The sequence below is a fragment of the Hyposmocoma kahamanoa genome, unplaced genomic scaffold (assembly GCF_003589595.1).
Source record: "Hyposmocoma kahamanoa isolate Upper Pololo Valley unplaced genomic scaffold, ASM358959v1 88, whole genome shotgun sequence".
Taxonomy (NCBI): Eukaryota; Metazoa; Arthropoda; class Insecta; order Lepidoptera; family Cosmopterigidae; genus Hyposmocoma; species Hyposmocoma kahamanoa.
In genome coordinates, this window is record NW_020654466.1 from 14,112,585 (window position 1) to 14,136,603 (window position 24,019).

General features: G+C 34.1%; 1 protein-coding gene across 1 annotated transcript in view; it reads right to left on the reverse strand.

Moving 5' to 3' along the window:
- LOC113235578 overlaps nt 1–7,280 on the reverse strand; it is a 182,604-nt gene extending 175,324 nt beyond the window's left edge. The window contains exon 1 of the mRNA XM_026471322.1: nt 7,043–7,280. The gene's annotated coding sequence lies outside the window, so the exon portion shown is untranslated. The remainder of the gene's footprint in view (nt 1–7,042) is intronic.
- Nucleotides 7,281–24,019: the final 16,739 nt, after the last annotated feature.

Sequence of the window (24,019 nt, forward strand, 5' to 3'; positions counted from 1 at the left end):
AGAATAATATCTGTCATTATTCTTCAATCTATTCTATACCCATTATAAACTGATCTCTGACAATAATTTTTAACTGATTTCAATTCACAGGTTTCCTTCACCCGTATGGCATAGTATTCAGCGTCTTATTATATTGAAATAGATTATAGCGTAAATCAGAAGCATACCTAAACTTGTTACGAAAAGAAATTGGAACTTATTGTATTATTTCATAAAGTATCTTTTTTTGTTAACCTAATATGTATTAATTTTAGTATATAATTTGGATTATTTCAGTTCATAAAAGAAGTTATACACATCGTCACTTACAATAAAAACAATTTTGGCAAAAATAAAATATTCCGTTTCCTCAGAGCATACAACATAAAATTGTGATTGAAACTATGCAAATAACTTTTTCGGTCAGAATTATAAGTTACGTCTATTGTACAAAGAACTGACAAAATGTTGAATTTTAACTGGATGCTGATAAGCAATAACATGTCAACCAACATGGTCATAGTTTTTCAAAAATGGCTCCTAATATTGTTTTCCTTGTTTTTGATAGTTTGTCCTAAAATTTAATTGTAAAATGAAAACTTTGGCTGTTGTCACCTCTGGAACGATGGATTGTTGTGATTTATTACTATAATTCCCCAACAACAAAAAGTACAACAGCAAAAGTTTTCATTTTATAAGTAAATTTTAGGACAATAACTATCAAAAACAATGAAAAAAATTTTTAGGTACCATATTCTTAAAACTCACGATCACGTTGGTTGACACGTTATTACTTATTGGCATCCTAACTGTTTTGTAAAATTACTTTTAAGGTACAATAACAAAACAGCAATTTTAAATAGATAACTATAGTGATACTCGGACATATTTAACTAAAATATAGGAAAACTCATACCTATCACTTTAATTTCTAAGTTATGAATAATTGTGAATATTTAGTAGCAGTGCATCTCGCTAACGATGAATGAAAACATTAGGATTAAGCCCGAATGTACTCCATACTACGGCCTAAACATGTGACTGACTCCTTAGATCTTTGTGATTTAAAGCTGTGAGTGTCACTGCAACTGTTGTGGAGATACGTGTCGCTTAACACCAGGCGGATGTCTTATTCGTCCCGTCACTTGGTCTCATAAAAAAAAGAATTTTAGTTAACAACACAGGACACTTGAAATCGTATTTTCCGTCATATTTAATAACGATTTCTCAAATAATCCATTAGTTTAATGTAACAAAGCAGAAACTAGTATTTTATTGTTTGACTTCTCGCTATGTTGCGATATTTTATATAACTAATTCTGTCTACTGACATATAGTACAAAAGTCGATAACATCGCTACATTTCAGGGTCAAAAAGTAACTTGTCGGTAAGACCACCAACCGGCTGTCAAAGCTTCCCACGTGATAACACGTCTGTATTTTGCTCGATTTTTTTAAAGCCGTAACACAATGTTCAGGCGTGTTGCAAAAAAAATAAAACCCTCATTAAAGTCATAACGTAAACTTGTACAGTGAAGAAATATCATGTCATGATTTATTAATCATGAGTAATAATGCAAAATGATGCGATGTTTTAATATAGCATTTTGTCTTTTTAACCGGCTTCAAAAGAAGGAGGAGGTTCTCAATTAGACTGTATGTTTTTTTTTGTATGTATGTTACGCGATAACTCCGGTATTTGAGATTCGATTTTCATGATTCCTTTTTTGTTGGAAAAAGGGTACTCCATAGTGCCCCATTTAATTTTGAAGAAAATCATCCACCTGTAAGGGTGGCCTCTAAGGGTACACGCATGAAGATTCGTTTTTAAAAATAGCGCCTAAATTTTATTGTAAGGAGCAATTATTTTAGTGGTTGATTTTGCTATTCTCCAATTCAAGGCGTTTTCTCTTTCAATATACTTTGAGTAGTGAGAACCGATTTTTATTATCTCCTGTGTCAAGTCCCGTATAGTAGCGAACTAGGGGATGAATGCAGGTTTGCTCACTTTCCGGTAACCGATTTTAATAAAACTTGGTAATTACAATAATATGTAATTCCACGTACTTTTGATGTCGGTTTTTTCGTACTCTGTACTGAGATTATTCAATGGCAATTTGATGGATGTGTTTTTGTTATAATTATTATCTGAAACTTAAACTTTGAGAACTGAATACACACAACGAGTTCCATGTGAAAGAGTTCATCCAAGAGAGTATTGCAACTTTATTTATTTCTGCCGCCAAGAAGTAATATCAGCATTATTGTTTCGGTTTCGAAGGGTAAGGGCGCTGGTGAAATCACAGTGACAAGGGACTTTTCAACTTATGTCACAGGATGACGAGCGCAGTGACGGTGCGCCTCAGATCTTTCTGAGTGACACTGCAACTTTGACAAACGTGGCGCTTACCACCAGGCATATTAAAAAAAAACACCAAATGAAAGCCGCTTTAAAAAGTTAAAATACTACCGTAAAGCACCACATCATTGTGCATTGTTGCTCATAATTAATAAATCATGACATGATACATTTGCAGAGCACAAATTCACATTATAACTTTAATGGAAACGCATGTTTAACAGATAACTATGAAAATAATATTTAGAAAACGCAAGATTATAATATAATTAACTAATTGAATGAAATAATAATTAAATAATATCGCCAACTGGTCATCACAACAATTTTTATTGGCATTTGTTACCATTGTAAATGATTGCGCCTGTTTAATCAACTCTGAGTAAACATGTATTATTCATCTTAGATCAGATGTTTCGCTTCTATATGACGGAATTAATTTTAATCCGACTCTACACACATATGTGTCAATGTACAGGCGGGACTTAAAATGAGGCTTGGTAATTCCAACACCAAATAAATGTCAAATAGGTAGATCCTTAAATTGTAAGTAACTTTATAATATTTCAAACTTAATCCACAGATTTACATTATATCATGGAGTGGCATTCTCTGAATTTGGAGGTCAGTAGGCTGTAATGTTCTCGGTCTGAGGTGGCTGGCTTCAGCTGGCACTAGCGCAATCCCACCAATTCAGTTATGTTATACATCCTCCTTTGTTTTCTTTTCGCTTTATTTTCCGAGTATTTTATTTTCCATACCTTTCCACTAACTACCTTAACATCTAACTTAAGTAACTTTTGTTTTTAAGGCAAATTTTATAACTTGTGAAGACGTTGAAATTTTTTTAAATTTAACTATATTGTAAATATAAAAACAGAGATGGCACAAACAAAATTAAATTAATTAATTACTGGTTAAAGCTTGATTTTTCTTGAACGTATTTACTTTTTTTTATGATTGTACGTTTTTGGTGTATTTAATTTAAAAAACGAAGTTGAAAAAGTTTCATTTTTGCAGCAAAAATGTAACTTTTCTGGTCACGTAATGTAATTTTCGACTCAAGGGCCTTGGCAACAATGACATACACTAGCATTGTATTCAGCAAGCTAATAGCAGAAGGCAAATACACTACGATGATATTGAAATTGTCTTCCTGACTTAATTTTTTTTTAACTACGTCAATCTTGTGAAATTTAAACCACTGTCAAAAAGGTTGAAAGATAATTAGCAATAACAATGACTAAGGCTGCTAACAGATTGACTGCATTTTTGCAGTTAATGCGTGAAGTCGTAATTAACTTCATGAAGCCGAGACCTCGACTGCGTGAAATAGATAACTACTTCACGCATTAACTGCATGCGGTCAATCACGGCCGCATGAAGTCGATAAGAACTTCATGCATTAACTGCATGCAGTCGAGGTCTCGGATAACGACTTCACGCGTTAACTGCATGCAGTCGAAACCGACTTCATGCAGCCTAAAAGGCAGCACTGAGTCATACGGACTATATATCAACGCCACCGGAACGTCCTTTGCCTTATGCGTTTAGCCGATTGTATCGTATTAACCAGTATTCTAATGCTGAGAATGTCTAAGAACTTACATTAATATTAGGCTTCAATGTAGTAAAAACATAACGAAAAATATCCTAATCACTTATTAAAACACGTAACTAAAAGCAAGCTTATTAGGAAATTCTTTGTCAAGTATAATATGAGTCATATCCGTACTTGATAAGTTGTTCGTAGAAACTTTGTCATACTTAAGCAAAAAGTAAGTACTAGCTAGCTGTACCTTAAGTAACCTACTTCCTAGAGCAGTCATAATATATTCCTCGTAAACTTAATTTTGTGATAAAATATAGAAAAATTTTCCGTTCGTTTTAAAACGCAAATACTTACAGAAAAATAAAAATGCTAGAGATAACGCGCAGAAATCGTTAAATCCAAGAAACGAAGTCTATGAAGGATTATTAGCAGTATACCTTAATTAATTCTGCCGCCAAGCCGCCAATGTGAGCATCATTATGTTTCGGTTTCAAAGGGTAAGGGTGTTGATAAAATTACATCACATAGGACTTATCAGCTATCTCAGGGTGACGGGCGCAATGGCAGTACCTCCTCAGATCTTTGCGATTTAAAACACTGGCACGGCATGGGCAGACATGTCACTTGCCATCTTTATAAGTTTTAACGCAACACGCAATTTGGATGACGCAATTAAGTTGCTTGTTTTGTTTCCTGTCACACACTAAGCCTACAGTTTTTTGGACACCACATCCGTCAAGGGAAAGTCTGTCGATTTTGTTTATAATCAAATACTGATAACAAAACAAGTTTATTCTATTTGAGGGATATTTTAAAGGCAGTTGAAGTTCAGACGTATTCAGCTAATACAAATCTAATAGTTTAAATTTAGATAGTTTAAATTAAAAATTAAAGTTTTATATGTTCTCTTTGCCAGACCCCATGAAGAAAAACGTGAAATATACAAGATAATGTTTTATTATTGTAAAAGCTATTGTTACACAACTAGAACTATTTTCTATCATTAAAACAAACAATTTGGTCCTACATTTTTCAAAAATTTTTTAGAGTGAAGCAAAATACCCCGAGCAAGTAGGGTAAGCAGGGACCTCCACCTGCTACGTTCCTGACAAACCTACTTTACCTCCTTCACTCCCATCAGTCTCAAACTTCGTAGTAATTTATCCATTTACTTACATATAAGCTCTCGCTTTCATTAAAGGGTCTCTAACCTTAATTTCAGTTCACCCAAGAAAACCAGAAATATTTGAAAACATATCTTAATTATCATAATAATAATATTCAAAATCTCATCACGCTGAAGGTGATATGTTAATGTGTGAATATTTGGTTTAACTACGAATTGTCGCCTACACTTGACAGTGTACGATTTGCATTCTTATGTCATAGTTATAATAATCCTTATTTTTATATACCTACGTCATTGTTTTGATGTTTATGTAATAAAATAATAAAATATTTCATTGTTGAAAAATGTTATTATTCTATAAATTAATTTCTAAATGCTAAAGAAATTTCCTTTGCGACCTAGTCCGTGTTATGGAAATTTCCTAACTTTATTTATTTTATTTTATTTATTTTTTATATAATATCAAGTGACGAACGAACAAGTCGTGCACCTGGTGGTACACGCCATAACTGTTCCAGTGCCACTCCGAGCTTTAAATCGCAAATGTCTGAGGGGCACCGCCACTACACCCGTCACCTTGAGACATAAGTTGACAAGTCCCATGTGCCTGTAATTTCACCAGCACCCTTACCCTTGAAATCCCGAGCACAGTAATGCTAACATTACTGCTTGGCGGTAGAAATACGTAAGGTGGCAGTACTTCCCGGGATGAACTCTTTCTCTTTCTACTGCTACTATATTATGTAATGTTAAATAGTTAGATTTTATCTAATGTTAAACCTTTCTATAGGTAGCTATTATTTAAATCATGTATTTGTACCCTTGTCATAATAAAGGCACATGTGGTCTAACGTCAAAAGTCTTTTTATCACATGCAAGTTCTAAAAAGAATAGGAATTTTATGAAACCAATTATGTATATGTGAAGGTTTATAAGTCTCATATTTTAATTTTATTTTATTTTACATGGGATAACAACAGCCATAATACAATTTTAACTTTAACATACGTTTAGCACTTTATGGATAGACCAATTACAGGTACCCACGAAAATAATTCTTGATCAAAAATAAAAACAAAAATTACGATGAACAAAATGAATAATCAAGAACAAATTAATAATAATCCTGTCTCTGTTAAATGAAAAACAATACGAGAAAATGAGAGAAAAAAAGAATATTAAAATAATATAAATAATACATGAATATAAATATATTATTAATGCACAAGCATTTTATTTTCTATTTTAGTAGCAGTAGAGCTCCTTGTGAAAGAGTACATCCAGGGTAGTGCTGCCACCTTACCTGTTCCTGCCGGCAAGCAGTAATGTCAGCGCTAGTCAGGATTACAGTGTTCCGGTTTTCAAGGGTAAGGGTGCTGGTGAAATTACATTTACACAATTAGGCACATGGGACTTGTCAACTTATGTCTTAGGGGTCTTAGGGCGATTTAAAGCTTTGAGTGGCACTACAACTGTTATGGATACGCGTGTAGCTTACCATCAGGCCCACGCCTTGTTCGTCCCGTCACTTAACATTACAAAAAAAAGGATATAATAACAAAATAATACATGCCTATAATACAGTGAACATATATACATAATTATTTAATCCTAAAAAGTAATCTGTTAATTTTGTTCATAGAATCTCTAAACCTATCTCCTAAAAAGTCATAATTGAAGTTTTTAGGAAAATATGTTTTATTTGTCCTACATTTGTTCACATTGGCAGGAATACGTCTAAACATAATCAGTACATAACGTATCAAACTATTGTGAGCTATAGTTTAGTACGTTGTTAATGTAAAATCTCAAAGAAGAATTCGGATACTATGACAAAAACGAAAAGTATTGATAAAAATAACAAAACATCCTGCTGTTTTAGGGAAAAAAACAACATTTTATGTTATCAGACATTATACGACGTAACTAATCTATGACTACATCTAACTGTTACTTACTAACACAAATACGTGGAAACTTTATTTATTAATAATTATATTTTACTGTAATATGCAAAACTAACCTTCGTCGAAATTCTAACGCCGGCAAGGTCAAACACACTTGTTTACTGAACTGTCACTTCAGCACTGAAAACACTCTACAATCAAATGAATAAAAAAATGTAATATGGCACAACACTACTACAACACTGAAAAAGTTTTATTACACTTTGGTCGCACTTTTCATTAAGAAAAGTTCGTAAAAATCATAATTGGTTCGTATTTATTCGGTCGATTGAACACGCGCGGTCGCATGCGCTGTGAGGCTATACTACTTCGCGGAAACACAAGTGCCTTGTGCGCAGGAGTGGGGGCCACGAGGATCTACATGGAAAACTGCGTGGACACAGCCTGCCGCCTAAAATAGACGTTAAGACATTTGCTGATTCATTATGATCAATGCTTAATAGTGCTACGCGTGTCTCTGTGCTGCAGGATCTTTTAATAAAATAAAATATAATTTTTTGTATTATTTTTAAGTGTCGAGATAGATTTAATACATGGTTATGGCACGAAGTGATGAGACGAATAAGTCGTGCAGTTGTAGTACCGTTCAGAGCTTAAATCTCAAAGATCTGAAGGGCACTGCCACTGCGTCCGTCACCCGGAGACAGAACTTGAAAAGTAGCTTTTGACTGTAATTTCACCAGCACCCTTACCCTTCAAAACCGAAACATAGTAACGCTCATATCACTGCTTCACGGGAGAAATACGAAAGAACAGATTTATTGGTGTATCGTCGTCTTCATTAACTTTTTTGTGATAATGGTATGGCGGCGGTAAAGACGGCAGAGACGATAACTTCTTTCTTCCTTCGAACACATCGAATCCTGATTGAATCCACTCTGAAACAGTTTAAAGAAAAAAGAATAATTTTATTATTAATCGATTATTTATCAATACAAACTAAAACCTTTTAATTAACACATCCAGTGAAACTAAATGATAAAATCACAAAGTTTATATTTAACTATTATTTATTGAATTTTTTATTAAACTCCGTATATGATCAGCAGTTTATTGTACCTTGCCGAGAGCATTTTTTTTGCACAAAACACAACCACTTTTCAATGTACGCAGTTTTAATATTATAAATCTTGTTTCTGATAAATATCAGTATTCAAATAAGTCCCTGTGTTGCTTAAGTGGACACTTTATTGCCATAGATAGATGATTCGTGTTAGGATATAAATAAAACTGGTTTTGCTACGAACTATTATAACCTGATATTATACAGGTATCCGGCAACACACGCAATAGCTTTTAGCTGACAATTTACTTCTAGACCCAGAAATAGTTCGTTTTTAACAGTAAAAGTTTTAGTAGGAGTAGAGCTCCTTGTGAAAGAGTTCACCTAGGTAAGTACTGCCACCTTAACTAATTCTGTCGCCGAGCTGTAATGTGAGTATTACTGTGTTCCAGTTTCGAAGGGTAAGGGTGCTGGTGAAATTACAGGCACATAAAATAAATAACATAAAACATATAGCGTTTATTTGTACTACATTACATCATATACATTTTTAAAAAGGAAAAAGAAAAAACTTAAACTTATTACTGCATATACTAGTCACCTCTGCGGCGTAAGTTTCCCCTAAATATTTCCATTCTTCCCTTTCTCTCAATTTAGTTATGGATGACTAAATCGAGAAAAAGAAAGGAATGGTTCGAAAGTTCCGGTCTGATTTTTTCTGTGAAAACATCTCTCCATCTTTTCTTTTGTCAACCTTGGCATCTTTTTCGTCTCTTTAGGATCCAGAAGTGAAACAGGCACATAAGACTTATTAACTTATGTCTCAAGTGACGGGCGCGGTCGCGGTGCACCTTAAGTCTTTGCGATTTAAAGCTCTGATTGGCACTGCAAGTGCTATGGACACGTCGCTTACCAACAGGCGCACGACTTGTCCGTTCCTTCCGCTCGGTATCATAAAAAAATTAATGACAATTTGTGTGAAGTGAAGTTGAAAAAAGTGAAGAAACTTTCATAAGTTCTCTCACGTGGCGCTGCGGTAAAAAAACCGTTTAAATCTAATAGAAAGATCTGCAACAAGCACATAGAGAAATTCGTAAGATCTCCAACCTCGATTGGTAAGAGCGGTAGGCATGTTGAGGCGACAGACGCTGGTTCGTATCCAGACGAAATTCGGACGAAATTCGAACGAAAGCTTTCTTTGTTTTGTTCGATCGTTTCAATAATAAAAAATCTACATATTATATAAACTACATACTAATTAATAACCAGAACTTACTTAAAATTCTTAAATTAATTAAAAGTCTAGAAAAATACACTGATAATATATCCTGCATATCGATGACGATTCACAACACCCTTCGAAAACAAATGAAATCTTCAACCCGCGTTAATAATAATAATATCCCTATATTTTAGTTTAGTTCAGCCGTACGCAGCAGAGCATAAGTATACTGCATGAAATATGACGATAATGATAATTAAATAGTGTATAAAAAAAAATTGAAGGGACGTCTTGGTCGGATTGCAGTATGGTTTTTCCTTCGCAAAAACAAAACAAAGAACTACCGATTTTTCTACCAATCTATCCACCCGTTTGACCTATTCGAACATAATTAAAATACAGTCTAAGTCTGTTCGAAAAACTTTAAAAATCACATAAAATATTAGTAAGATAGGGCGCAAGTTATCGAAAAATAAATTACGTTATATGTACAATATTGTCGGTGGTTAACGAATTATGGATCATCATTAAGAATAGATAAAAGACAAGTTTTCCTTAAGATGTCTAGTGTGGTACTTTTGCAATTATTTACACACTGAGGAAATCATTAATATGTACATACGAGGTAGTTTATGCAAACTAGTAATTAGTATATAATTTTGTGAATCTATCTCTAAATAAGACATTATTACGAAGATATTCTGTACGGAAAAACATATTTGTCTACAGATTTTATTAACCATACGCACTCTCGGACGTAAATACACCTAGAGTGGTTTACATCAGCTACTTTTTTTGCTTTGGGATAATGCCGCCGATGATAGTAGATGATAGTATGTTTGTGCTGCAAAAATACGCAATTAGGGCAATATACAAACTGGGCCTCAGAATGGCTTTGTGAGATGAGTTTAAAGAAACATTTTATAAGAATGTGATTTATGTTAAAAATAAGAAGAACAGTTTTTTGCGAAAAATAGTAGCGTATATAATATTAATACAAGGAATAAAAACAAACTGGCTATTCCTGATAGTCGTTTTCACAAAGTCACAAATTCATTCAAGGGGCAATGTTTACGCTTCTATAATAAGATACCACTTGATATTTAAAATTTGCCATTGACGAAGTTTAAAACTATAGTGAAATAATAACTTTATACATACAGCTTCTGCGTATTTGCATGATAAAAATCCGTGGGAGTGGCCCATTCAACTCCTGCAGGTTGTGTAGATCTATGATGTTTGAAATAAATATTTTACGATAGTGTACAAATATTTATTTATAAAAAGCAACTCGTGAATTTCTTGGTCATTCTTCTCAGGGAACGAATTTTTACGAATGAGCTCTAGAGTGTAATTTGCTTATCAATGCAATAAAGATTATTCAACTAGGACTTCAACCTCGACTCTACATATACAATTTATTACTTTGCATATAAAATTAAGTATTTTTCAAAATACTCAGTGTCTTTACTTGACAACTGAATCCATAAATGGTCGCTGACGTTAAAAATGTTGTATTTAAATTTTGTACTGACAAGTAAGCACCAGTTTCCAAAAAAGATCACCTGTAAAGCTTTATATAATTATATGTGTAAATTACCTTTTCTTATATTAGTACAATATATAAATTCCTTATAGTGTATAATGTATAAATTCCATTCACTACCGAGTAGAAAATTACCAACAAAGTTTTGTAAAATATTGGACTCAAATTTAATCTGATAAGTTGGCACTTTTTCAAAAAATTACTTTTGTTAAGCTCCTATGTACTCCTATGTTTCCGTTTACATTTAAACTAATCTCTATGCTACTTACAATAAGGCGATTCAAAGTCAAAAGCGAGCTGTTGGTTGGACTTTGAAATTCGTACATGTTCGTTACGGGTAATAAATTGGTTTATTTCTTACATACTTTAATCGTAAAGCAACTAATTCGTTTAAACCTGTGTAATTCATTAACTAAGATTAATGTTCACTAGCAACTTGAAAAAGGTTTCAATAATTATTGTACTGATGACATCATACTTGTAATGAAATAATTAAAAGAAACCAGTGTCTATTTCTGTCTATACCACTTTCAAACGAGACCAACAAATTTTTAAAATGATAATTCAAGTTCATTATCAGCCGCCGAGTCACTAATAGCGCGTAGTCTTTACCAATTGTTTTTTATCTTCATTTATTACTGCCGCAGTCCTCAAACAAAGATTTCGTTCCCTAAATAAAATTCTTTTTTTACACCTGAATCGCTTATTTGTTTTTTCAAACAAAGCAACGGTTTGGGTTGTTTACGATCAGCCGTGTCCAAGCGACCTGTAAAAAGGCTTAAATCTTGGGTTGCTTAAAAAAAATAGGTGCGCCGTCAAGGTCCGAAAAAATTGTTTCATTGCCAATATGTAACAATCGCGAAAACCTAAGAACTCGATAAGAAATAAACATATTTTCATATGACGTAAGTTTCAATTTGAACGAGTTGTTTATAAATTAAAGGTAGGTTTCAATTAAGTCAAACCTGCAAGGTGTTTCGTAGAAGCTTCTTGTAGACTCGGGACTGGTGGGTGGACCGGCTGATCTTATTTATCAGCCCCAGATGCATGCCAATGCCGCGTGGGCGCATTTTGCATAAACATCGCCCTGTCATAAGCCTAAAGGGCCATTGGATGCAAAAATGATCGAAATTATTTACATAGCTTTGCCTACACACGTGTGTTGTAAAACTTGCAAACAAGGGTTTATTGCATTAAAAAGTGTTTTTTTGTTTATGAAACAGAATGCTTGTGTTTCTTGACCTACCGTAGTATCCGATTAGTCTATATTTATTTTATCTTTCATATTAATTTACTTTTTCTTAACAGAACAACGTATGTATATTCGGACCATAAAGCGTAAAACAAAACAAAAATCAAAAATGTCTCTTCCCTACTGTGCTTTAGTTCCATGACTTTTTAAAAGAAATGTCAAATTTTCTTTTTTTTTCCTTTATAATAAATGAACTTGCTCTTGTCCACTACCTAACTCCCACCGACTTATCTACCTACCTATACCATTTTCTATAAAAATTGTATGCATTAAGAAAACACAGATTGTTTGTTTTAATCAAAAGATGATGTAACGCAGTTTCGTGTTAATTAAAAATACCTCTGTACACCTCTCAATATTTTGTGTTTTTTTATTTGCCCTATATGAATATGAATTATTAGTAAGAATTTCCCTAAAACCATGAGACGTAGACCTACTTTCATGTCAAAGTTGATAAAACCTACAGTCATTTTTGTGAAACTTTAAACATCACCCTATTGCAAAGGCGAGTACTCATATAAATTAAAATAAATTCAAACCTACATAAGCAGGTATTTCCAGCCTACTACAGACCATAATCCGTTTTCCCAGATTGACACGCATGACAAATAATAATTGATTACTCAGGTTTTAATCGATCAATGAATATCGATCTTCGAAAATAAAATAAAATGTAACTGAAACCTCTTGTTTGCGCTCACACATCGATTAAAATAGAGCGGCAAAAATAAACGTAGTTACTCGACGAATTATGTACCTATAATAATCTTTTAATTTCCAATAGTTATTTATAACTATCTTCTTGCATACATTCATTATTAGTCTTATGGGTATTTGCTTATAAAGATCCAAATCAAACAAATAAAAGGGTTTTAAAATGCATAGATACGACTAATTGAGCATTGGTATTCCATATGCAGTATTCATGTCATGTAGACATAAACGCATTTGTTGGGAACTGAGGTACAAATGTTTTACCCGTATAATTGTAATATGTATTTTTAAATTTTTAGTACCTACATTTAACTACAGCCGATAAAGGTTGATAAAACGGCAACGAGAGGACCTCGTCACCCGTACATTAATAATAAATACCCAAACGTCTTTTACATCGCGGAATTTTTGTAGGTAATTTTTGCAGGTAATTTTTGCTTACGTATAAAGGACATAAAGAATATATTTTGAATAAATATATTTTCCCTTCTTCTTGAGTGTATTTATTAGATACAATACGACGATGGGAGCATAAGGACAGATCGACGAGAGCACCCAGTAGAACCTTGTGGAAACGTGCATTTAAATTCCCGAACAGACGGTTCTTATTCTTCACGATCTGACTCAACCAGCTTGTGACCGCCACTCAAGCATCAGAGAAGAGTTCGAAGGAATTACCACCTTACCTATTTCTGCCGCCAAGCAGTAATGTGTGCGTAAATGCGTTCCAGTTTTGTAGGATTAAGGGTGCTGGTGAAATTACAGGCACATGGGGCTTGTCAACTTATGCCTTAAGATGACGGGCACAGTGGCGGTATCCCTCAGATATTTCGGATTTTCAAACTGGTACTGCAACTGCTATGACAGGCGTGTCTCTTACCACCACACACAGGCGTGGCTCTCAAAGGTTGGCAACGCATACTTTTTTTTTAATCTGACGGGACGAACAAGTCGTGCGCCTGATGGTAAACTACATGCCTCTCCATAACAGTTGCAGTGCCATTCAGAGCTAGAACAAAAAGGGAACATTATAGAAATATGTAGTTTTGCCAGATAATATCACTATGTAGCTATATAAATTGGTAGCTACGCAAATACCACCGTGACAGCACAAAAGCGAAGTTTGATTTTTTTCTACATACGTAGAAAAGAGTCAAACTCCTCAATTACACAAAAACCAATACGATCAAACCAGAAACAGAACCGTTTTGAAAATTTGTTACATAATGTTATCCATATTAAAATAAAACGTAAAAAAATTACATGGTCTCCGACGTCATACTCGGGTGCAATCTAGACCAATCTCGATGCGTTATAATGCGATAACAGCGAACATGTTTACAATTTAACCTAGGACATTATGCGAAGCTTGCTTTGTGTACAGATGCGTTGGCTGGACTGTTATTGCGTGTCATTGTTGGAATGTTAGTCAAATATGAATGTAAGAGCGGCAGTAGCCAAGAGAGAGATCGGTAGCTTCTCAATTGAGAAGATTACGGTTCGAATACCTGTGGCGGCATAGGCCAAAGATTTTGATTACTAAGTTACGTACATAATTATGTTAACGTTTAGTAGCAGTATCTCTTGCTGACGGTGATGGAAAACAGAAAAACGGTGAGAATAAGGTTTATGGCAGTTTTTTAACTTTTTATTTATTTAGGGGTTTTGGTCATTATTCAACATGTCAGCCCGATTAGAAAAACTACACATCAAAAAATCACGAAAACAGATTTATCAAAATACTATTTAACCAAACTGCCTCTGTGGCGTTGTCGAACGGCTACCGTGCTAGTCTTCTACGCAGAAGTTCCGGGATCGATTCCCGGACCGGGAGAAATATATATTACCTACATTCATTTCACTTGTGAGTTTGGGTGTAATTTGTGGTTGTCTATGTGTCCATGGTACTTGCGACACAGAGTTTTCCTAGTGCGGGGCTATGAGTGTGTGCGTTATTTATTTATTTATGTATACAAAATGTTCGCGGCGCTTCTTGTTGACTTAGACAAACCATATTGGAAACATTCAAACATTAAGTGTACCAAAATCAACCTGTGGAAATAACTGCACCTTGGTAAGTTCCGAACAAACACTTCTTTATCGTCCTTGGGAAACGTATTGTAGTCACCAATTTGCATTTGATAAGCGTGGTAGACTATGATCTAAAGCGTCTCCTTAGATGAAATCCATGCCCAGCATTGGGATGGTTCTTGTCGTTCGAAGTAACTATTGAGAAATTTGTGTTATATTCAGTACGGCAACGACGCGACCGCTTCCAATTTCTGTGTCTGTCAGAGTACAGAGTAATAAAAAACCGACCTCAAAAGTCATTCATCCCCTAGTTTGCCACCCTTAGAGTTGAATATTATTTTTTCAAATTTAAACGGGACCGCTACTGAGGTACCCTCTTTCTAAAAAAAAAGAATCATCTAAATCGGTTCACAAAGGAGTTGTCGCGTAACATACATTGGAAAAAAAGAAGAAACAAAACAGTCCAATTGAGAACCTCCTCCTTTTTTAAGTCGGTTAAAAAGAAAAACTATAAACGGCCTCGTAGCCGTCGCTATACCTAACTGTAATCAGGCCCTTTACAGTTGACAAGTCGCTTCCAGATCCAGATGCCGTGAGCATTGACCTACCAATGACCGTGAGTCATACATTAATTTATATCAGCGTTAATGAACAGATCCTGAGGAACGGGACCATAATTTAGATTTTTAACCTATAGAATTCCAAAATTGAATTTGGAAAAATACGGATTAGTTCCCTAATTCATCAATCAACATCATTTATTTAAGAGCTTTTCGTGTGATTATATGCACTCCCGAACATAATACGAGCCTCCTTGGATTTATATTCTTAAAGGCCTAGAATTCAAAAATGAATCATCAAAGAAAAAGCTTTCCCCGGTTTTACAAATTAAAATTTTCAACAACGACTTATGGAAATAACTATTAGTATACCAGTCTGAAAATTGTGTAATAGTTTTTGGTCAATCAACGGGATGCACGAAAGGAGCCTACCCCTACCTTACGCCGGTTGGCAAATCCCTTCACCAGGATGGCAAGTATTGTAGTGTATGTCATCGATACGATAAGAAGAAATAATAGTTCGTAATTTATAATTTATTTATTTGTGAAAACATAGGATATATATGTAGAAATCGAAATGTACAAAATAAGTATAGTTTCACTGCGTCCGGCCAAGCATTAGGCATACAAATATTGGACGTATATTTGTATACATTCACTCACGTGTACTTCAATTCAGGTAACACATGGATTTAACAAGTCTGTCAGTAATTTAATCAATAAACGACAATAATAATAATCCGAATAACGTCAAAATAAATATATACGAAAATAAAAATTAGACAATTTGTTTAGAGCTCTATCGTTTACAAATTTGGACACTTATTTGTCAAAAAGTTGTCAATCAATGAAACATTCTTTACACTTATTTAATACTGAAAATACAAGGCGGCTCGAATTTACTCGCGAGTATACATATACCTATGTACTTCAATATACTACAAAATACGCATCATGTTACCTTTAAAAAAATATGCAAAATAAACAAACATTTGTTCACAATGTCATCTGATATTAACCAAAAGTGTAACCGACGACGTTTAGATTTAATTTTTTTTACATAAAGCCGGAATGCCAAAAATACTACAGATCAGAGAATTAACGTTCATAAGTACATTAGGTAGTTAATTAAATTACTTCTTGTTTAATTACATTCTTTGAAACTGATTATTATAATGCAGATTCGACGTTGGAAAAACGCCTACACTATGAGCTCTATTATTTTTCTTCTATACATCAAAAGAGATGCCAATGACCGAAATGAATAAGTTTTTACAGTACGTGTTTAATGTTTAAATTGGCAGGTTCAACGTGGGTGTACGAAAAGATTTCAAATTAGCTTTAATAAAGCATTTCACGAAGTCTCTTTTCCCGTGTATTAAAAGTACTACGATACCAGGACTTGAAGAAGCGCTATCATTACATGAGGCATGAAATTTATTATCCCACATTAGTCTCAGTCGGTTAGAGTGGAGAGTTAATTTAATTATTATATTAAGTGATGATGTCATGCTTGGTAATTTAACAATAATAATAACGCACACACTCACTCAACATAGCCCCGCAGTAGGGAAACCCTGTGTCACGGGTGCCAAGGACACACACATAGACAACCACAAATGACACCCAACCTCACGAGAGAAATAAATGTAGGCCACCTGGGACCTCTGCGTGCCAGTCCGGAGCGGTAACCGTTGGGACGCGGAGACAGTTTACAACTGCAACAACAATAATGAAATAGGGGTGTACGTTTTTACAACTACAATCGAACATTACTAGTAATTATAACTTTTTTAACGACCACAAAGTTTGTGGAATTACACCTATTTGGAAAATGGGTGAAATCCAATAAACCGAATTCATCCGCTAATATGCAATCCTTAGAAGTGAAATATTTTCTTCATATTGAATACACCATTACTAAGGTACCCCTTTTCCAACAAAAAAAGAATCATCGAAATTGGTTCACAAAATATTGTTAGAGTAATCGCGTAACATACGCACTAAAAAAGAAAATGCAGATGAATTGAAAAACTCCTTTTTTTTTAAAGTCGGTTAAAAACAATGTGTAAAAACTATCTTCAACAATTTTGTAGACACACGAAGGTACCGAATCTCGGTGCTTTCATTAAATTACTTAAATTATTTCTTAAATTCTTCTTCGCCCGGTAATTTCAAGAAAACATTAAAAGCTTAATACAACTTTATCATCTTCTAATAACAGGAAACCCATTAATTACCTGGCAATTTGCATGCGCTCTCTAACAAACGTAGATAATAAACCTTTCTAACTATTAATAAAGCCCTCGGCAAGCAATCCAGCAGTTCATTTATCAGACAGTACAACCGTTTAATTGGACCAATAAAGCATACAATCGTTAACTAAGGAGTAAATTAACGGACCAGTCATTGCAACATGGTAGATGCTCACTCGATACCAGATAGCTCGGAGGCAAATACTTTTGTAACTGTTTAGGCTTGTCCTGCATTAACCACTAGGCGATACTGTGCTGTAGGTTATGCTGGTGTCGAAATTACTGTATTGTAATAGCCTACAGCTTGTAGACTGAGCTAACTTTATCAAACTCAAACAAATATTAAAATATTTTTATTTAAACTAATTAATACTCATAAAATTGGTAGAGTATTATTAGTTTCATAGTATTGTCTCCTAAAAAGCGTTGTATGGAAAAATGTTTTGATACTGGTCAGAAAGAATATAGAGTTACTAAATAGAGATTTGTTTATATAACTTTAAGTTGAACTAAATAAAAACGGCAAGCTTTTTTCGTAAACAAATTTTTCGTAACTTTTACATTGTAGTTCTTACTTAAATTACTACTAATTATCTCCCTCATGGCGCTACGGCCAAAAAAAGTCGTTAAAAATCAAAGATCTCCAACAAGCACATAGAAAAATTTGACATAGTATCTGGCACAGTTTGCTGGAAGACGTTGGTTAGAATCCAGCCGGATCGAAAGAATTTTTTCTAAAAGTTCGATATTTGTATTAATAATTATACCTAGTGGAGTCACTTCACAACCTTAATTGAATATCATGGTGCTCAAACACGGTGACATACAACAACTTATAAACTATAAAAACTTGCTTAGCCAAAGTAGTTCGTAGTCAAAGTTTGTTTTAAAAATATTTACCTAAGTCATCGACTCTCTAAGAAAAATGAGAAGAAAATGGTAAGAAACTTATTTGCACCGAGATAGGCTCATGTTTATAAACAGTCTCACCGAGTTGAAAGTAAAGATGTACTTGCTTTTGCATTTAAAGATCCAGGTGTGTATTTCCAGTCTTTCACATGCAGGTTTCGCTATTTTCCAACTGACGTGACGTGAAGACAAAATTTGACAAAAATAATTAATTATTACTTATCTTTTGCAATTCAATATCAACATTGCAATCAGAAGTAACAAATATACAGTCTCTTTATAAATGGAGTTCTTAGGTTTTCGCTTTTGTTATACATATGAAATGAAACTATTTTTCGAATCTAAATCGCGTATATTTGTTTTTTTTTTCTCAAACAAACCAAATGTATCGGACCCTTAAAGGTCCCACATAACTCATTTGACCATGTGACCTGTCAAGGGCCAGAAAAGTTAGCTTTTACGTTTCTTTTTTTTAATTAGAATTTAGATCCGAAAAACTAGTTTCATTTCCGAGTCGAAACTCTTGGGCCGTGGGGTCACGATGCATTTCATCTGTACAAAATTTTATCCGAAAAATTAATAGACTGTCTGGGAAACCCAAATGCCTACCTTGCCCAACACATTAACATAGCCTTACAAAGGTGGAACGCTGTCAGCACCTTGGGCACCTAGCCGCGGGAACTCAGTTTTATTCATATAACTTAATCCTAGTTTAAATTTCTAGTATTTAAGCTTTTATTGTACCTTACCTGTATATTGCAACTTATTGTCTAATAAAAACTATTGTTTCATTTCCTAAGTTACTCTTTATGTTCGTAACGTCGTCGCATCACACTAGCGTAGATGTTGGACTACCCAACCAGTTTTAAAAGCAGCATAAGATGCTTACATTATGATAATTCGGTTGCCTAATCGCACAGGTGTTTGGTCAGCTGATGAAAGCGAAGGTTTGACAACGTACGAGCATTAGAACATTCGTAACATACTTTTGCGATTGCAAAACTATTTTTCACTTCACTTAATCCTAAAGTTAGTTGTATGTTTCGAGTCGCGGGGCTTAAGTAGTACCTACCTACGTAACAAGTAGTGAGTAATTGCTAATAATTTATTACTTTTTAAAACACTTATTGAGGTCAGGAAAATAATAATGTAAGTTTTTTGTCTTTGTTTTCTACAAGAACAAGAAGAATTTATCACATATTTTTATGCTACCAAGTGACGGGACAAACAAGTCACACGCCTGCCCATAGCAGTTGCAAAGATTTTATAAGGTAAGGATGTTTACGAGTGAAACAACTCAATGACGATACAAGACTGATTTATTATGTCGGATCATCATACCTATATATACGAGTATCTATATACACACTACACCTTCCCCGGAGGGGGTTAATAAAATAAAATGACAGTTTTATTTTATTATAGTTTTAGCACGTACATACTTATGTAATATAATTGTATAGGTTACAATATTTTATACATAGAAAATACCACTAAATAATTAAAATTAATGAGTACAATTCAGCTTATTAATTCAAGAGTAAATATTGGTAATAATAGTCGATATAAATTTTTATTTATATAATTCAAATTATTAATTCACGAGTAAATATTAGTTATAATAATGTTACATTTTTATATATTTAGTAATTAAAAATTGACTTCAATTTATAATATTATTAATTCGCTATAATTACCTAAACTAACTAGAACCAGAGCTTAAATTTTACCATTACATTTTATAAGGTTTAGTGCGATTTTTATGAACGATTACTTCTTTACCGTTTTTCAAAATCTGTACGTTGCAACCTAAATCTTTGATTATTAAAAATGGACCTAAATATACCTTATCTATTTTTTTTCCTTCTTCATTTTTGACTAACAAGTAATTACCTACTTTGTATATTTTTGGATTTAGACTTTTATCGTAATTTACCTTTCTCTTCACCTTGCTTTCAAGTAAATTCTTTCTTGCATCTTCTTGAGCCACCTGTAATCTATATCGGAACTCTTGTGGATAGCTATCAAAGTTGTATAGTGGGTCTATGCCAGAATCATAATTATTAGGTAGTTTACAAGTTTTACCAAAAACTAACTCGTGTGGCGTGTATTTAGTCTCTGTATGCACCGTGTTGTTGTGTGCGAAGCACCAGTAGGGTAACCAGCTGCTCCATGAGTTAGGACGATTTTCACAATATATTCTTAAATACGCACCTAACGTCTTGTGTGTGTTTTCCAATGCTCCAATTGACTCGTGATGGTAAGCGGTTGATGTCAGCTGTTTAATTTTGAGAAGTTCACATACCTGTGCCATGGTGTTCGAAACAAACTCTGTGCCACGGTCGGTCGCGATTTCACGCGGGATTCCGTATCGTAAGATAAAGTTATTTACAAACGCCTTTGCAACTGATACAGCGTCCTTGCTGTGTAAGGGATACGCTTCCACGAATTTCGAGAGCTCGCATTGTAATGTGAGCGCGTAGCAATGACCTGTATCATCCTTAGGCAGTGGACCAACTATATCCAAGTAAATTTTTTCTAGCGCATAACTAGACGTGGTTGTAATTTCCATAGGTTGTTTTGTTTTGATACTATGTTTTTGTTTCTGGCACTGTTCACATTTTGATACAAACTGATTAATGTCCCTATCCATACTAGGCCAATAGTAAAACTTTTTAATATTATTAGACATTCGCCTGATGCCCGCGTGGCCACTAGTGGGCAAAAGGTGAAAGTCATTAAGTATGACTCGCTTATCATCTTCGTTATTTATTCTTTGCACACTTTTAAGTATATATAGTCGTGGTCCGGACCATTGTGTGCTTGCCTTTATTTCATTAACTATTCCTGCAATAAACTCTTCGTTATTTTCATCTTTTATAATGCACACTTCTTCTATGCTTAATTTCCTACATAAATTAGATAAATCTCTCACCAATACGTCTCGCGTGATTGATGATCGAGAAAATCTGTTGAGGAAAATACTTGACTGGCTTGCCACATAGGCAAAGTAATACGTTCTCTTTGTTATTAGTCCCTGTCTTTCAAATTTGTCTAATTTATTTTTATTTATTAATCTTAGTTCTATCAAATTTCTCGGTTTTTTAATTATCTCCACTACCCTTGGTTGATCAGGCCTCGAGTATTGGGGATGATTATTAGCCGTTAAATTCGGGTCATATTGCGCCTGTTTGCTTTCTCGCAACCTTCTCGCTTGTGCTCTTGTCATCATATTCACTGTACGTTCACTCATTTGTTGTAAATCTTCTGAACTTAATATTATTCTTGATAAAGCATCTGCTGCCGAATTTTTTACACCTTTTATATATTCTATCACAAAGTTGTATTCCTCTAATTGTAATCTAAATTTCATTAATCTACTCGTGGGATCACGCATCCCAAATAAGTATACTAGTGGTCTGTGGTCTGTTTGTATTTTAAACCGCCTGCCGTAAAGGTAAGGTCGAAAATACTTTACACTCCACACTATCGCCAGTAATTCTTTTTCGATAGTGGGATAATTCTTTTCAGCTTTATTTAAACTACGACTTGCGTAAGCCACTGGTCTACCATCCCTATTGCATAGTACCGAACCTATAGCTATTCCAGATGCGTCGGTCTGCAATAGAAATTCGTTATTATTCGAAAAGTCGGGGTACTGAAGGACTGGTGAGTTTGTGAGAGCCGACTTTAATTCTTGGAATGCCTTTTCACAGTCTTCTGTCCATAAAAATGTTGCTCTTTTTGTACATAATTTATTAAGAGGATAAGCTTTCTCTGCGAAATGTGTGATAAATTTCCTGTAGTAATTAGCGAACGCTACGAAGCGCTTCACTTCTTCTGTGCTTTGAGGTCTTGGGTAATATTTTAAAGCCTGAGTTTTTGACGGATCGGATAGGTGTAGTGTGTATATAGATACTCGTATATATAGGTATGATGATCCGACATAATAAATCAGTCTTGTATCGTCATTGAGTTGTTTCACTCGTAAACATCCTTACCTTATAATTTAATACCGCTACTGCAGCAGCGCCCTTCAAACCTATTGATATTAAAAGTGTGTTTCAATGTGTGTTGCAAATAGCTCTTAACAGGCTGTCAGGTACTAAGGACTGAGTTAATGTCGTTAAAGACCAATCCAGTAATAAAATTATGGAGTTGAGTTTTGTAGTTCATATTAACTTAAATGTCTAACAATGTTATATGATTATTTGACATTTTTTTATAATAATAAGTGACGGGACGAACGAGTCGTTTGCCTGATTTGCAAGTGACACGCCAGTTCACAACGGTTGCAGTGTCACTCAGAGCTTTAAATCGCAAAGATTTCAGGGGCGCAGCTACTGCGCCCCTCACCCTGAAACATGAGAGACAAGTACATGGGGTACCTGTAATTTCACCAGCACCCTAAACCCTCAAAACCAAAACGCAGGAATGATCCCATTACGCTTGGCAGCAGAAATAAGTACTATGTTAGTACTTCCCTCGACGAACTCTTTCACAAGGAGCTCTACTACCTCTAATTATATTGCAATTTTATTTTTAAATACTAATACAAAAAATATGCTTAGCAAAATGCCTACAGTGCTGGTAATGATTTATTTAAACTAGGTATCGTAACTGCACCATTACGTTTCTAATATTTAATTGTATAGCTTTATGATTGTATAATAATAATTAAGGTTTCTATTTAATTGTTTATTTTTACCAATTTTTCCAAAACTTCTTTGCCATTTGGTCTACTTACATTTAGATTAAATTGTAATGTAATGTGAGATACATCAGGCTAATTGTAATTGTAATATAATAAATTGATCTTATTTTAGGCCACACGGAAAGTTTTGCAGGTCTGGCAACTCATGAATATTCGAATTGAGAATGTTATGCTTTTAGATATTTTAGACTTCTATTTAGACAATGTAATATTTTTTGGCGGGAAATCGCTTGTAATTTTTTTTATGACTAATTGAATTTTACCGCTCCGACTGAAAATCTATTTAACGCGAAAATTTACGGCGTTGATTTTTTACGATTTTAAAAGTTCTCCATCTCTACAAGAGCACCTTGCCTTCAAAATGCTTTCAAACTTGAAGTACCACGCTAAACTTAATCGTGATTCCGTGTATCTCCATGATAAAATCGTGAATATCGATATTTAGACCTGTGAATATACAAAATACAGATTTAGTTACCTATAACAATTACATAGCCTCATACAATAACCCATAATGTCTTATATTATTCTTCCAGATCATAACAAAACTTATATGTAATCATAACCATTACGCGTACAGACTTATAATGAGCGTAATTGTTCTTTTCCTGCAGTATGAGGCACAAAGTCTATGCCGACTACAAGTATTACGAAAAGTATCACCAATTTTATTTGAACCCTCGATTTATTGCTAACACGTTAGTTTTTAAATTCAAAAAGGAGGACAGCATTCATTTGTCAATACGGTAACATGGTCTGTGGGTAAATTCATCTTGGTATAATGCACCGAATAACGTTTAAATTGATCCTTGATCGAATCGTTGTTT